This window comes from Octopus sinensis, linkage group LG12 (assembly GCF_006345805.1).
Source record: "Octopus sinensis linkage group LG12, ASM634580v1, whole genome shotgun sequence".
Lineage (NCBI taxonomy): Eukaryota > Metazoa > Mollusca > Cephalopoda > Octopoda > Octopodidae > Octopus > Octopus sinensis.
The window spans coordinates 57,599,773-57,614,772 of record NC_043008.1 but is presented as its reverse complement, the minus strand read 5'-3'; the positions used below and the strand labels follow the sequence as shown (position 1 = coordinate 57,614,772).

At 36.8% G+C, this 15,000-nt stretch overlaps 1 protein-coding gene across 1 annotated transcript in view; it reads right to left on the bottom strand.

Moving 5' to 3' along the window:
* The window catches only part of LOC115217870 (DDB1- and CUL4-associated factor 12), a 54,823-nt gene extending 40,132 nt beyond the window's left edge, over nt 1-14,691 (bottom strand). Inside the window, exon 1 of the mRNA XM_029787582.2 lies at nt 14,238-14,691. The gene's annotated coding sequence lies outside the window, so the exon portion shown is untranslated. The remainder of the gene's footprint in view (nt 1-14,237) is intronic.
* Between the last annotated feature and the right edge of the window lie 309 nt (nt 14,692-15,000).

The following is a 15,000-nucleotide window of genomic DNA, read 5'->3' as shown; positions in this document are numbered from 1 at the left end:
CCACAAGCCCTACTGAGGGCATGCACTTATTTTTCAAAAGATATAAAAAATAAAGTAATTAATTTACATACATAAAGCTAAATATATTCTTGTTGGAAATTGAATGAACTAATACAATCGTCTTATATATATATATATATATATATATAACCGGTGTTGTTCAAACAACGAATAGCCTTCACATAAACCATTGGTTCGTTTTGTTCTCTTACTTTATTATCATCTTATAATCATCTCATAATAATGACTTTTATGACTCATATTACTACCTCAGTCAATCTAAGTGTATATATTTGTTGTTACCTATCATAAATAGCCTTTTTCTATTTGCAATATGCATTTTCGTTGATTTTTCATATTTTACCCCTATATATATATATATCATTATCATCGTTTAACGTCCGTTTTCCATGCTAGCATGGATTGGATGGTTCGATCAGGGTCTGGGAAGCCAGGAGGCTGCACCAGGCTCCAGTCTGATCTGGCAGTGTTTCCACAGCTGGACGCCATTTCTAACGCCAACCACTCCGTGAGTGTAGTGGGTGCTTTTTATGTGCCACCGGCACAGGAGCCAGAGGAGGCTGGCAACTTCCACGATAGGTTGGTTCTTTTTATGTGCCACCAGCACGGACACAAGTCAAGGTGGCATTGGCATTGGCCATGTTCGGATGGTGTTTTTTACGTGCCAACAGCACGGGTATCACAACTACAATTTCCATTTGATTTTTATTTTGATGTTGATATATATATATATATATATATATATACACGCACATACACACAAATAAACAGACACATTAACAAACACATACATTCACTATGAAACCTTGATACCCATTCACCTCTAGAAACAAGAGCAAAAACAAAACTTAATATCAAACGATAAAATATTTATAATTATGTTATTAAATTTCCATTGGAATTCCTGTAATATAGCAAACATCTGGAACAAGTTATATATCAGTTCACAGAACTGAAATAATATTCACGTGATGTAAGAATTCTAAAGCTTCAGATAGATTTTAAAGCGTCAGACAAGATTTCCATCAAAGACTCATACTAGCTTCCTCTGACTTACTCAGATGTCTTAGTTTTGATGTGATTTCTACAGGTGGATGCCTTTCCCAAGACCAACCTCTTCACAGAATGTTCTTGGTCATTCTTCACAACTCTGGCACTGTAACTTACAGAGGTTGTCATACATGGTTCTTTCAACCCTCCATATATCTCTTTACTCTTTACTCTTTTACTTGTTTCAGTCATTTGACTGTGGCCATGCTGGAGCACCGCCTTTAGTCGAGCAAATCAACCCCTGGACTTATTCTTTGCAAGCCTAGTACTTATTCTATCGGTCTCTTTTGCTGAACCATTAAGTAACGGGGACATAAACACACCAGCATCGGTTGTCAAGCAATGCTAGGGGGACAAACACAGACACACAAACACACACACACACACATATATATATATACATACATATATACAACAGGCTTCTTTCAGTTTCCGTCTACCAAATCCACTCACAAGGCATTGGTCGGCCTGGGGCTATAGCAGAAGACACTTGCCCAACATGCCACGCAGTAGGACTGAACCCGGAACCATGTGGTTGGTTAGCAAGCTACTTACCACACAGCCACTCCGATTTATCAACTCCTTTTGCAAGAGTGGTGGATGCATTTTGCTATGACACCAGCAATTGTGAGGTCACCTTGTAACTTGCAAGGCTAAAGAATTCTTTTGATAGAGAGAAAAGTGTAATGACTTTTGGCAAGGTATAGTGAGAGGTTAAGTATGGAAGGAGTAGATTTATTATTGAGAATGTGGAATGGTCGAATCTGTAAATGTGTCTATAATATATGCCTGGATTTGTGTGTGTGTGTGAGTGTGTGTGTACATGTGTGTGTGTGTACATGTGTGTATGTGTGTGTGTGTATGCATATAAATATATGATTGACTATATATAAATCTGCAGGTGCGGTTCTGTGATAAGTTTGCTTCCCAACCACATGGTTCCAGGTTCAGTCTCACTGCATGGCACCTTGGGCAAGTGTCTTCTACTATAGCCTCAGGCCGACCAAAGTCTTGTGAGTGGATTTGGTAGACAGGAACTGAAAGAAGCCAGTCATATGTCTGTCTGTCCCACCATCACTACTTGACAACTGGTGTTGCTCTATTTACATACCTGTAACTTAGGAGTTCAGCAAAAGAGACTGATAGAATAAGTACGAGACTTAAAAAGAAGTCCTGGTGTTGATTTGTTCGACTAAACAAATCCTTCAGGGTGGTGCTCCAGCATGACTTATGACTTTCGGAAACATTTTTTCGCACTAAGAGTTGCTGAAGCATGGAACAAACTGCCAGCATCAGTTGTTAGTTGTCGGAGCACTGCATCCTTCAAAACTTCCATGCTTCCTGAGATTCGCCAACACAACACCTGATTTTCTCCCCTCCATACACACACAAGCATGTATCTGACTCATACACTGTTCACTACATTACTGCATATGTTTTATGTGCACTTTTGACAAGTTGTGGTGCACCTGAGCACTATATACAATAATTTCATTATTATTATTATTATTATGATTTCTAAATATTCATAAATATATACTCTTTTACTTGTTTCAGTCATTTGACTGTGGCCATGCTGGAGCACCGCCTTTAGTTGAGCAAATCGACCCCGGGACTTATTCTGTGTAAGCCCAGTACTTATTCTATCGGTCTCTTTTGCCAAACCGCTAAGTGACGGGGATGTAAACACACCAGCATTGTTGTCAAGCAATGCTAGGGGGACAAACACAGACACACAAACATATACACACACACACACATATATATATATATATATATATATATATTATATATATATATATATATATATACATATATACGACAGGCTTCTTTCAGTTTCTGTTTACCAAATCCACTCACAATACATTGGTCGGCCCGGGGCTATAGCAGAAGACACTTGCCCAAGATGCCATGCAGTGGGACTGAACCTGGAACCATGTGGTTGGTTAGCAAGCTACTTACCACACAGCCACTTATGATTGAATATTTATGAATATTTACAAATCATCATCATTTAACATATATTTTCCATGCTGCCATGGATTGGATGGTTCAATGGGAATTGGTGAGCCAAAGGACTGTGCTAAGCTCCAGTGTCTGCTTTGGCATGGTCTCTATGGTTGGATGCATAAATGAGTGTATAAATATCTGACTGAATATATAAATATTTGCATGGCTATATCTGGGGAAATATGACAAGAAGAATTTGTGTTATTGCAGATTATATAAATAACAAAAATCAATAAAATCCATCAGGTGACTTCTGCTGGATATTTTTGTTCAGCAGAACTTTCGCTTAGGGGAAAAAAAAAAGATCTTTAAAATCAATTTAATTGTTACTGTTCAATAGTCCTATTCATAAAACCTGTTACAAAGACAGGGTGAAATGAAGGCTACTGATTGCTACAGACATATAGTGCAACAAATAAAAACATGTTGAAACTGGAATCACAAAGTATGAGGAATAACTAGATAAATAAAAGAAACTGCGTCATAACTGATACTTGCTTTATTTTAACCTGCCCAGAGAGTACCTTCGATACAAACACTGCAACTCAGATGTGTAGATTTGGGCTGTATGCTATATAATGCATTTCATGAGCTTATAAGATGGTCCACAATTTCACCAAGCCCTGTCTTGATACATGTCTCCTCCTAGTGGAGAGTTATTACAAGGGAGAAAAACTCTTCTTCATAATATTTGGTGGGATTAGAAATTTGAATTTGAAATTAAGAAATATAAGAAAAAAGATGGATTTTACATATTTAATTTCTTTTTTTCTTTTTTCATGAAATTCTTAAAATTTGTGGCTGGTGCTAATCATGCACAGTACTATTTATTTAGAACCCCCTTTTTTTTTCATAGGTTTCTTCATTTTCAGGCCAATGTTAGAAGTATTTAGACCATTAAGAAAGAAAATGAGTAAAAACCTTTTACTCATTAAAAAAACCCTCAACTCTTTCATTAACCCTTTCGTTACTAACCCGGCTGAAACCGGCTCTGGCTCTGTATTGACCAAAACCTGGAATATCAGCAACGACACCATATCCAGTCTTGGTGCCTTGTTGTTCTTCATTGATCATATACTATACACAGAGTGGACCAAAAGTCATGCACCAAAACAACTGAGATTTTATTTATATTACATTTATAGACTGAGTCTGGTGACATGGAAATTTTGGAAAATATATATTTTATAAACTTTCACTCCATTCTCTTTCTGGAAATCATTACTTTCACCACCAGCATCCAATATTGTTTACACATTCAGAAATTGAAACATCCACTTTGAAGTCTACCACATGCTGTACTTGATAGTTTTTTTTCTTTTTTTTTTTTTTTTGCTATACAGCAGCACTCTGGTCGAGACTTGAACCATAGCTCTCAGATTTTCCCAATCTAGAACCACAAACTAATATATTCCTATAAAAGGAAAAGTGTCAATGTAACAGGTATCAATGCCGACGTGAATATGGCTTGATCAATCAACACTACTGGAAGTGGTTATACCTCAGAGGAATAAATATGAGTTTTACTACCAGTTTGGCCAAAGATTCTAGAAGGATGGTGAACAGCTATAAAATGGCTGGCAAATTCACTCTAACTAGAAAGCTACTAGCTGTCTAGAGGAATCAGTACTGCTGGTTTCAAAGAGTTGGTCTCCATCTCTCTCTTTCACTTTTCTTATGTAACAGTTATGTCTTAACAAAAGGCACCGATTTTAACTTGCAATGTTGAGTAAGATGTATTAATTTTGGGGTTGATTAAATAAGTACCAGTTACGCACTGGGGTCGATATAATTGACTAAATCAGTTTGTCTGTCCTTGTTTGTCCTCTCTGTGTTTAGCCCCTTGTGGGTAGTAAAGAAATAGGTATTTCATCTACCGCTATGTTCTGAGTTCAAATTCCTTTCCGGGTTGATTAAATAAGAACCAGTTACGCACTGGGGTTGATATAATCATCTTAATTCATTTGTCTGTCCTCGTTTATCCCCTCTGTGTTTAGCCCCTTGTGGGTAGTAGAGAAATAAGGTGTATTAATTACATGCAGTGATTTAAATTCCTTGCATTATTTTCAAACCATCCAGTAAGTTATATATACAGAAGATTCCTAATTGCTAAGTTAGTTGAATTTTGTTCCCTTAATTTATTAGTTGTAACATTTGTAGATATAACAATGCAGGTTAATAAAATAGCGGAAAACTCAAACTTTGGTGTGGTCATTGTCAACACACACATCTACCTCATACTGTGAGCAGCCTAAGAAAAAGTGCACGGCACCATGGGCAAGTATTTTCTATTATAGCCTTGAGCTGACCAAAGCCTTGTGAGTGGATTTGGCAGACGGAAATTAAATAAGTACCAGTTGCGCACTGGGGTCGATATAATCGACTTAATCCATTTGTCTGTCTTTGTTTGTCCCCTCTTAAGGCTTTGGGACTTTGGTCATCACCCCATGTGTCATGCAGTAGGAACAAACCCGAAAGGTTGGGAAGCAAACTTATTACTACATGTCCATATCTTAATAAAATCAAGGATGATCAGATTAAAACATGTTTGGTCATGGTTCTACTGGGTCAAACATTAAGCAACAGCATAAACGGAAAGAAGCCTGTTGTAATTAGCCCAATTATTCTACCCATCTTATGTTCAGACCAACCAGATCTGGTCCCTTGCATCTACCTTACACTGTCTTTCTAAAAATAATCACATTGTCAAAATCTTGAAGCTTTGATATAATGTATGATTACTTCAAAACAATGTGAATAAATAAGTATTATATATGACAGAGTAATCTGAGACTGGTAATTTAGTGCCATCAGCACAAGCCTGTACTGCTGTTTAATGAATTTTCTCATGACATGAGGCTTTAAAGGTCACAGTCTTAGAATGGTTTTCAACCATGTTAATACAAAGTACATCTGGCACTAGTGGTGTTTCATTCATGGTTGCAATCTGTCCTATTTCAAAATTGCTTTCCTCTCGTTTTTCACTGGCAAGACATGGCTCTGCTACTACAGGAATATGGTTAGAACATCTGAAGAAAGAACTGCAGAAAGAAAATTATTTTTTTTATGAGCAAGGCCAATTGGCAGGGAACTCTGAGGAAGCCCACTAAGGAAATGGATAATATCCATAGCTTTGAATGCTCTTTCTTGTAGATCCATCCAGATCATTTCGCAGGCAGTTGCTTCTAGGACTCTCTGGAAAGAAAGTTCATGGGTTCTGCCCTGTGACTCTCTCTAGAATAAGTAGGTGATGAAAGTGGATAGATGGACCGGATTTTTTTCTTTTTTTGTGCTTGCTAAAGTTGTCCTTGTTTTCTTTAATCATGTATGACTTTCTCAATTTCGAGAGGGTCCAAAATACTTTGAAGCATTCATTTTACAAGCAACTTGCAGGATCTAAATACCAGTTGTCAGAACCCCGAATCTAGAACTGTGTGTATAAAGCTGATTTTCTGGGACAGTTTTTTGACAAAAGAAAATGCACTTTATAAGCTGATAAATCTATTTTCGGTTATCAACATGATTTGAACCAATGTGATTCCAGTTGAATGGGAGTTTTGCAACAGTAACCATAAATGTTTCTTAGCAGAAGCACCCCCTTGTGTCAAACAGAATAGTTTCCTATAAGGATTAGCTAAGCAATTTTCTGCAGGTGAGGGGGGGGCTGTGTGGTAAGTAGTTTGCTAACCAACCACATGGTTCCGGGTTCAGTCCCACTGCGTGGCATCTTGGGCAAGTGTCTTCTGCTATAGCTCCGGGCCGACCAATGCCTTGTGAGTGGATTTGGTAGGCGGAAACTGAAAGAAGCCTGTCATATATATGTATGTATGTATATATATATATATATATATATATATATATATGTGTGTATGTGTGTGTTTGTGTGTCTGTCCCCCTAGCATTGCTTGACAACCGATAGCTCCGGGCCGACCAATGCATTGTGAGTGGATTTGGTAGACGGAAACTGAAAGAAGCCTGTCATATATTTGTGTGTATATATATATATATAATATATATATATATATATATATATATATATATATATATGTATGTGTGTGTTTGTGTGTCTGTGTTTGTCCCCCCACCATTGCTTGACAACCGATGCTGGTGTGTTTACGTCCCCGTCACTTAGCGGTTCGGCAAAAGAGACCGATAGAAATAAGTACTGGGCTTACAAAGAATAAGTCCTGGGGTCGATTTGCTTGACTAAAGGCAGTGCTCCAGCATGGCCGCAGTCAAAGGACTGAAACAAGTAAAGAGAAGATTAGTAATCTAAAACAGAGATTGGGAATGAAGAACACCACTCGCATGACAAGGACACTTATTTACAATTTTCAAAGAAAGGAGACAGTAAAACACACACACACACACATACATGAGAGGGGTGGGGCACTGAAAAGTTCCTGGCTTTAAGGGTATAACTAAAGGCTTGGTTGAGGCCCAGCCTTCCAAGTTCTTTTACAGGGCTTAGATAAACTGAAGGACTGTTGCAGTGAGTGAGTGAATCCGAGGGGGGAATATACTGAATAAAATCATAATTAACTGATCCTCCTGTATTTTAGGAAACGTTGGTCTTTTCCAAATGTCCTCCACCAACACGACAAGGCTCTCTACCCCAAGTTTTGCGATGCTCAAAGAATGATCAGTACTCTAATTTGGTGCTTTGTCACATAATTGGTAGTGTGATCCATTAGCAAGTAATAGATATATGGGCCAAGTCTCATTAGCAAATCTGTTGCTCTTTGTCTTGTCTTGGATTGGTTCCAATAATGTCAAATATCAAAATATATTTTCATGAAGACATTTTACAATAAATATTTTATCTCCTGTATTTGATGGCACACAAGACCCACTTTTTTCCAAAAATAATGCATCACAAAATACATGAAGTTGGGCAGATATTACAAGCTTTAGTGCATCATTTTAAACTGCACATGGAAGTGGAACCTTGGTTAAGGATTCCAAGGTTTTGAGGAATGGGGAAACCACCTCTCGGCCACTATTGTTCCGAGATCCATTCTGACGCAAAGTAGTAGCATCTGTCAGGATGCCAGCTATTGGTAAAATAGCATGTAAGCACCCAAACCAGAGTGTGTTTAAATCAGGAGATGCAGTATGGTGGATGTGAACTATTTTGATGATTAAACTTATTGAATCAATGTCAAATATCACTTAATGATGAGCAGATAAACAGTCAACAAATTGTCATTGGCCATCAAACCACTGCTATCATCTATAATTGTGGAATGTGCAGATGAGATGCTGCAGATGCAGTATCTCACCTTCTCCTTTTGTTCAGAATAATTTTCTGATAATTAAGGATTAAAGGGTGTGGTATATTTGGAGGTTTTTTGTTCTGATTTTGAATCCACTGCAGTCATCTGTAGCTGTGGGGTGTGCAGATGAGATACTCCAGTTAGTGAAAGACCAATGTAGCTAAAACCTGGGTCAGACATTCATGCGTCATGACTCAATTGAACTGTCTAGTGTGGAAGAGTTATATGATCTGTCTGACCTAGATGAATGGAAGAGTGCACTAAAATTTTTTTCTTGAATATGTGTTGCTGAAATTGAAGTGCATCTAATGTACACAGTGCATCTTTTATGCCATCAAATACAGTATTTTTCTAATTTTCTGTGGGTAGAATGGATTTTATGATATTTATACTTTTTATTTTGGTATGAACCTTTATAAATTGTAAGAACAAATATTTCTGAAGAAGGAATGCATTTGCTGTTACAATTAATTACACATACATGAAATAGGAATCAAACATGTTTTGAATGCGGCAGATTGAACCAATGACAACCATGATTTTATCCAAATCACAGGGTCTGCATTACAGACAATTAAACTCATAGCAATTGATTCTAATTAATATTGACATCTTTATTGAGATATATCCCATCTAAAGTGCTGCACTTTTTCTTTTTAGAATAATTATCTGGTAATTAAGGTTTAAAAGGGTGTGGTTGGTTAGGAGGCTTCTTGCTTTGGGTTTCAATCCAGTTAAAGCTATTTCTGGTTTTAAAAGAAACCAAGAAAGACTACAACACATCACTAATGTATTCCCATATCAAATTTTGAACAATGTTAGGAATGTAAAAACCATAAGAATAGGTGTGTCTCATATTTTAGTAACTTCAAATGGAATTTTCCACCCTTTCGATACTGTACTTAAAAAGAATAAGCTTAATTTATAGATGATGGAGTGTTGTGGTGCTAAAGCTGTGTATTATTCTATTTTGGTCAATCAAAGGCTTAAAAACTGGAGGCAAGTTTAATTTGGCAACAAGGGAAAGGAGGGTTTCATATAAGATCTTGAGAAAACGGGGTTGATATATATTGTGGTGAAAGGTTTGGTGAGAGAGAATTTAGAGGAATACAAGAAGAGTGGGAGTATATTTCAAAGACAGTGGAAGAATTTTGACCAAGAAACCCATCTTAACCCACTTAACCTTAGTTCCTTAGTCTTCAGGAAACATTTCTTTCATAGGTGGTGCAATACAAACTTCCTCAGCTGACCGACAAAGAAGCAAGAAGACCGCTACAACTTGCCAGGCATTGTCAAAGACATTCAGAGCTGTCTGCCAGCCAAGTCAAAATCTAGGAACTACCAACACAAGGAAGGCAGGATAAGCCATAAGAATATCCAGTAAGTTTATTGTCATCAATGCACTGCAGGGAAAGTTCACCATCATCAATTTACCACAAGTGAAGTTCACAGTCATCAGTTCACAGTTTTTTTTGTTTTTTCAATAAAATAGTTTTTAACTATTAATGATGAAATACTATGGACATATTTTCTTGGTAAACTTTCCTCGTGATGAACTTTGTCTGTGGTATATTGATGGCAATAAGTGTCTGTAACAGGATGAGAGATTCCCGCACTGGAGGGGTGCTGCTCGCATCTTTTACATCAAATAATGATTGAAGAAAGAGTCAAGATTTTCCGTTAACTTCAGCAGTATAAATATTTATCCTTTGATTCGCAATATATGTTTCTTTATTACCCGCTAGGGGCTAAACATAGAGGGGACAGACAAAGGGATTAAATCGATTATATCGACCCCAGTGCGTAACTGGTACATAATTTATCGACCCCGAAAGGATGAAAGGCAAAGTCGACCTCGGCAGAATTTGAACTCAGAACGTAGCAGCAGACGAAATACGGCTACGCATTTCGCCCGGCGTGCTAACGCTTCTGCCAGCTTGCAATATATTCGCAATATAAACATTTCCTTCCTCTGGGCGAATCGGCAGCCTAGGAGCTTATCGGTAGTAGTCTAGTGGAGTGAGTTAATCCTGCCCGTTCAAGCATAGCAGAGATGCACCACGAGGGAACTTCTGGCAGGCCTTCCAGAAGATTCCAACCCTGTGCATGCGTGCTGGAGATTTCCAAGATGGCGTCACACCATGTCCTTCCAAAACCACAGAGAAGAACTCGATGAAGGATGGTGGTGCCATGATTGCCGATGAGCTTAGGCCACTATCGCTAGAACGGAGTATGTGACGTCTGTCATTATACCAAACTCAAGTGCAGGTTGCAGATGACAATGATGATGCAAGGTTACAACTTTTTCAAGGCAAATACATGGACATTTAAATGCAGATGCAGTGTATGTCTTGAAGAAATGGATGAACCTAAAACATGGCATTCTAGAATCTGAACTTATGAATAATACTTCCAGCCTTATACTATGCACTGGGACAAGGAATATTTTCTGCTCCCACCATTGTTTTATCTATGGACTCCTTTCATTACTGTTTTATTCTGGTGGACTCCCATAGCCATTTGATGCCTAAGAACTAGTTTTATAGAAACTGCTTTCAAAATTCCAGTTTTGTTTTTCACACATTCATTTGTGAAGGTTGAACTATTGTAAAATGTTTCAGAAAGGAACCAAGCTGTTTCATGCAATACATACCAATACATACATCTAAAGCAAAACTTTTCCAGTGGCCCTTAAAATACTATTGTGGATCCCCAATTTACAATTTTGCTACATGGAACCCCAAAAACCTTATATGAACCCCGGTTGAGAACCCACTGCGCTAAATAAATTATTCTTTAGAATTTCAGCCTCACACATTTCTCCTTAGTATGTAGCTTGAATGTCTATCCTAACACCGCATCACTACTAATTTCATTGCTTTCCACCTCTGCTCAGTCACTCCCAACCTCTCTTCTAAAATGTGAGTAGTCATATAGATCCTCTACAGCAAGAATTCTCTGCTGTTCCTGGCTCTTTTTCTTATATTTCATCTCCTAGCATAAAGCTGCCCTCTTTGGGTTTGGAGTCTTGCAAACTGCATGGAAACTTCACTAGTTCAGGTTGGGCAGGGGGAAAAAAGCATCCCACACATGCTGTAAGCCGTTCAAGAATTTGGACCTGGAGATCTCCATTTCCAGCGACTTCGAGGGCCACCTCCCAGTGGTGTCGGGCGTCAACAAAGAGCCCTCGACTACAACAAGACGACCAAAGTTTTCTTTTTCTAAAGTCTGGGGTCTCCCAACCCTAAGCCCTAGACCATCACCTAATCACCCTTACCCGTCTTGTTGCTTAACAACAACAGCAACAACATATGCTGTAAAGCAGTTGGCAAAAAGAAGGGCATCCAGCCATAGAAACCATACCAAAGCAGACACTAGGGCTTGATGCACTCTTTGGGCCCACTGGATCCAGTCAAATCATCCAACCTATACCATCACAGAATGCGAACATTAATTGATGATAAATTAGAAATACGCAATTAATAGGCAATTAAAACCTAGCTTATCCAGTTTTATTTACATCTCACAGTTCTTCCTCTGTCAGTGCCAATAATTTTTTTAAATGTTGAGTTTTTGTAGCTTGTGCTTTTAAAATTGAAGTGAATTTGAAAAGTTGCACATGCAACTGGTTTTCTTTTATTTCACACAATACAAATTCTTCAAAATTTCTTTCCAAAGTCTTTACCATCTCCCTTTCTTTGTGTGTATGTGTGTGTGTGTGTGTACAGAGAGAGAGGGGGGGGGGTGGAGCAATCCCATGTCAGTAATTTAAATTAAAAATCGAAATACGATGTCATCTGAATTGTAGGATAATAATGATTTGTAATTCAAGTACAGAGATAGAAAAGAGAGTGGGAACTGACAATGTGGCGTTCATACGTAGAAGCAAAGCAGATAATTTCTTGATTACCAAAACACCCTTGATAGTAAAAAAAAAGAAGAAAAAAAACCCCAGATGTGCTGCACAGACATATCGCAGACACTAGATGTGTATGTATGTATGTATGTATGTATGTATGTATGTACGTGTGTGTGTACATACATACACAAACATTACGAAAATGTCATTAGCAGTGTTTTAACACAACTAATGTGAATGCTGTTTCGCAATTATCTTCCACCCCCGATCAAGCTGAAGACAAATCAAGTGTCCGGACTAATTGTTAACCACATCCATTACTATCTCTTCACGCAAAACGATGCTTTTTTTTTTTACTACCACCGAATTTAACCTCCCACCTTTCCTCAACTAATCCGTTAGCATTTAAGTATTATTTTTTTTTTTTTTGTTGGTCTTTTCTCTCTCTCTTTTGTCTTTTGCTGATGCAATAGTTAGTTTACTCGTTGTGGTTACTACTTGAGTGAAAAGCTGGGAATGACATTCATAAAGAGTCTGGAAAGTAGGCGACTAAACTACGTTTCAATAATAGTGACACAACAGTATTTAGTCGATAAACAGTAGACTATCGAGTAGGCGAAGTTTCGCTACTACAACCGAAACTATGCCTATCGAGTACAATATAAACTGGGTTGGGGAATAAAGACATAAAGCGAAAGACCAAAAAATCCATAATTTCATACTAAGAAGAAAAAATAAAAATCTAACAAAGAAAAGCAAACAACAGCAACAAAAAATCCCCCAACACAACATCAACTTATGAAAATAAATAACATCCAACTTTTCATAATTTCAGTCGCTTTTTTTTAAATTCGATATATTTATATATATAAGTGTGTGTGAGATGTACTCATCTGGCAAGCGATTTGGTCTGTGACTGATTATAGTAAAACAATTACAGCGTAGAAGACAGCCATTCAAAAACATCATATATATATATATATATATAATATATATATACACACACACACACACATATATATATATATATATAATATATATATATATATATATATATAATATATATATATATATATATATACACATATGTATACATGCACACACAAAATATGTAAGTGCTATTTACTCCGTGTAGATTAGTGGAATTAATTACAATTCCCAACCATCACATACAAATTGCATTTGCATTGGGCTTTAACGCAATTAACTGGCATTAATGTCTGTTCAACAAGCAAAACAGTCAATCAAATATTATATAACATGTCTGGCCAGACTTGTCTGCCAACAAAGAACCCCCAGCTTCTATTTATGAATAAATAAGTGAATTGTATGTGAAAAAAAAAAAAAAAAAAGATCGCACTGTTAAATGACAATGCCTGACTTCACTAGAGTACACCAAACTGGCAGGGAAAAAAAAAGGAGGGGTCAGCTGGAGAAACTAAACTTCGGTACGTCTATTCCTAGTAAAATACTCTTCAGGGAACAAACAATAGAATAACGCAGTTCTAATAAATGTCAGTTCATAAGAGAAATACCAAAGTGGGGGGCATATTTGGCTGTGTTACTAACAGACTAATTCTATACAACACTCAGTTTTAACATACGGCATATATGTTACACAACAGGATCGTTCTATTTCAGTTTTTAGCCCCACTCTTGTTTCAGTATACATAGGGGCACACACGGCTGATGTGCTTTACACACAGACACACACGTATACTTATATGTATATATAAGAACATGCAGAACTCTCAGACTGATAAAGAAGGAATTCGACATAGAAAGCAGTCCATATATATACATATGTAAATATAGTGTTGTCAAAGTGACAGACGGAACGTTTCTAGTTAATAATTTGTAAATTACAGAAAAATAAAGGGAAAAAAAAGTTGGTTTTGAGTTCTGACAGACAACGACATGTTTCCATATTTCTCGCAACACATAGAATTAAAATTAAAAAAAGATAATTAGGATACATTGAATTAAGAAAATGTAGAATTAAATAAATTATAAGTTTTTACCTTTCTTGAAGACAAGCGTTCAACGGAAAGTTTTTTGTTGTTGAGGGGAGGGGGGAATTATTGTTTGTTTCGTGTTGTTGCAATGTTGAACTTTTCCTCTTTCTCGCTCGCAAGAAAAAAAAAAAAAAAAGCCAGCGATGATTAATTAATTAGCAAAAGTGAGGGGGGAGGGGCAGGGATATATGGCCGTTAAAAAAAAAAAGGACAGATAAAGAAAATTAGGCAGAGGAAAATATATATATGTGTGTGTATGTGTTCTTTAAAGCACTGTAGAAAAATCTATCAACAACGACCAAACGAAGGAGGATAAAAAAATAATAATTGGTACAGTCGACAATATGTGATAAGTGTTGAATAGATGAAGGTGTCTATGGATAGTGTTTACGTTTTTCAGTTGTGAGTTACAAGACGTCGTCGCTTTTACTATTCACCAGAACGACTGACGCTAGGCTTAGGAGTTACCGCCCTTGGCGACTGCTGCCTTGTAATTGCTAGCTCATGTAATGCTATATAAATAAATAAAATAAATATATATATAATATATATATATATATATATATATATATATATATATATATATATATATATAATAACACATACTTATAGACATACGTAAACATTCACACATTTATATGGACATATATATACATACATATAATATACATACATATATATATATATATACACACATATTACATACACACACTCACACACATATATATATATATATATATATATATATACATACATATATATATACACA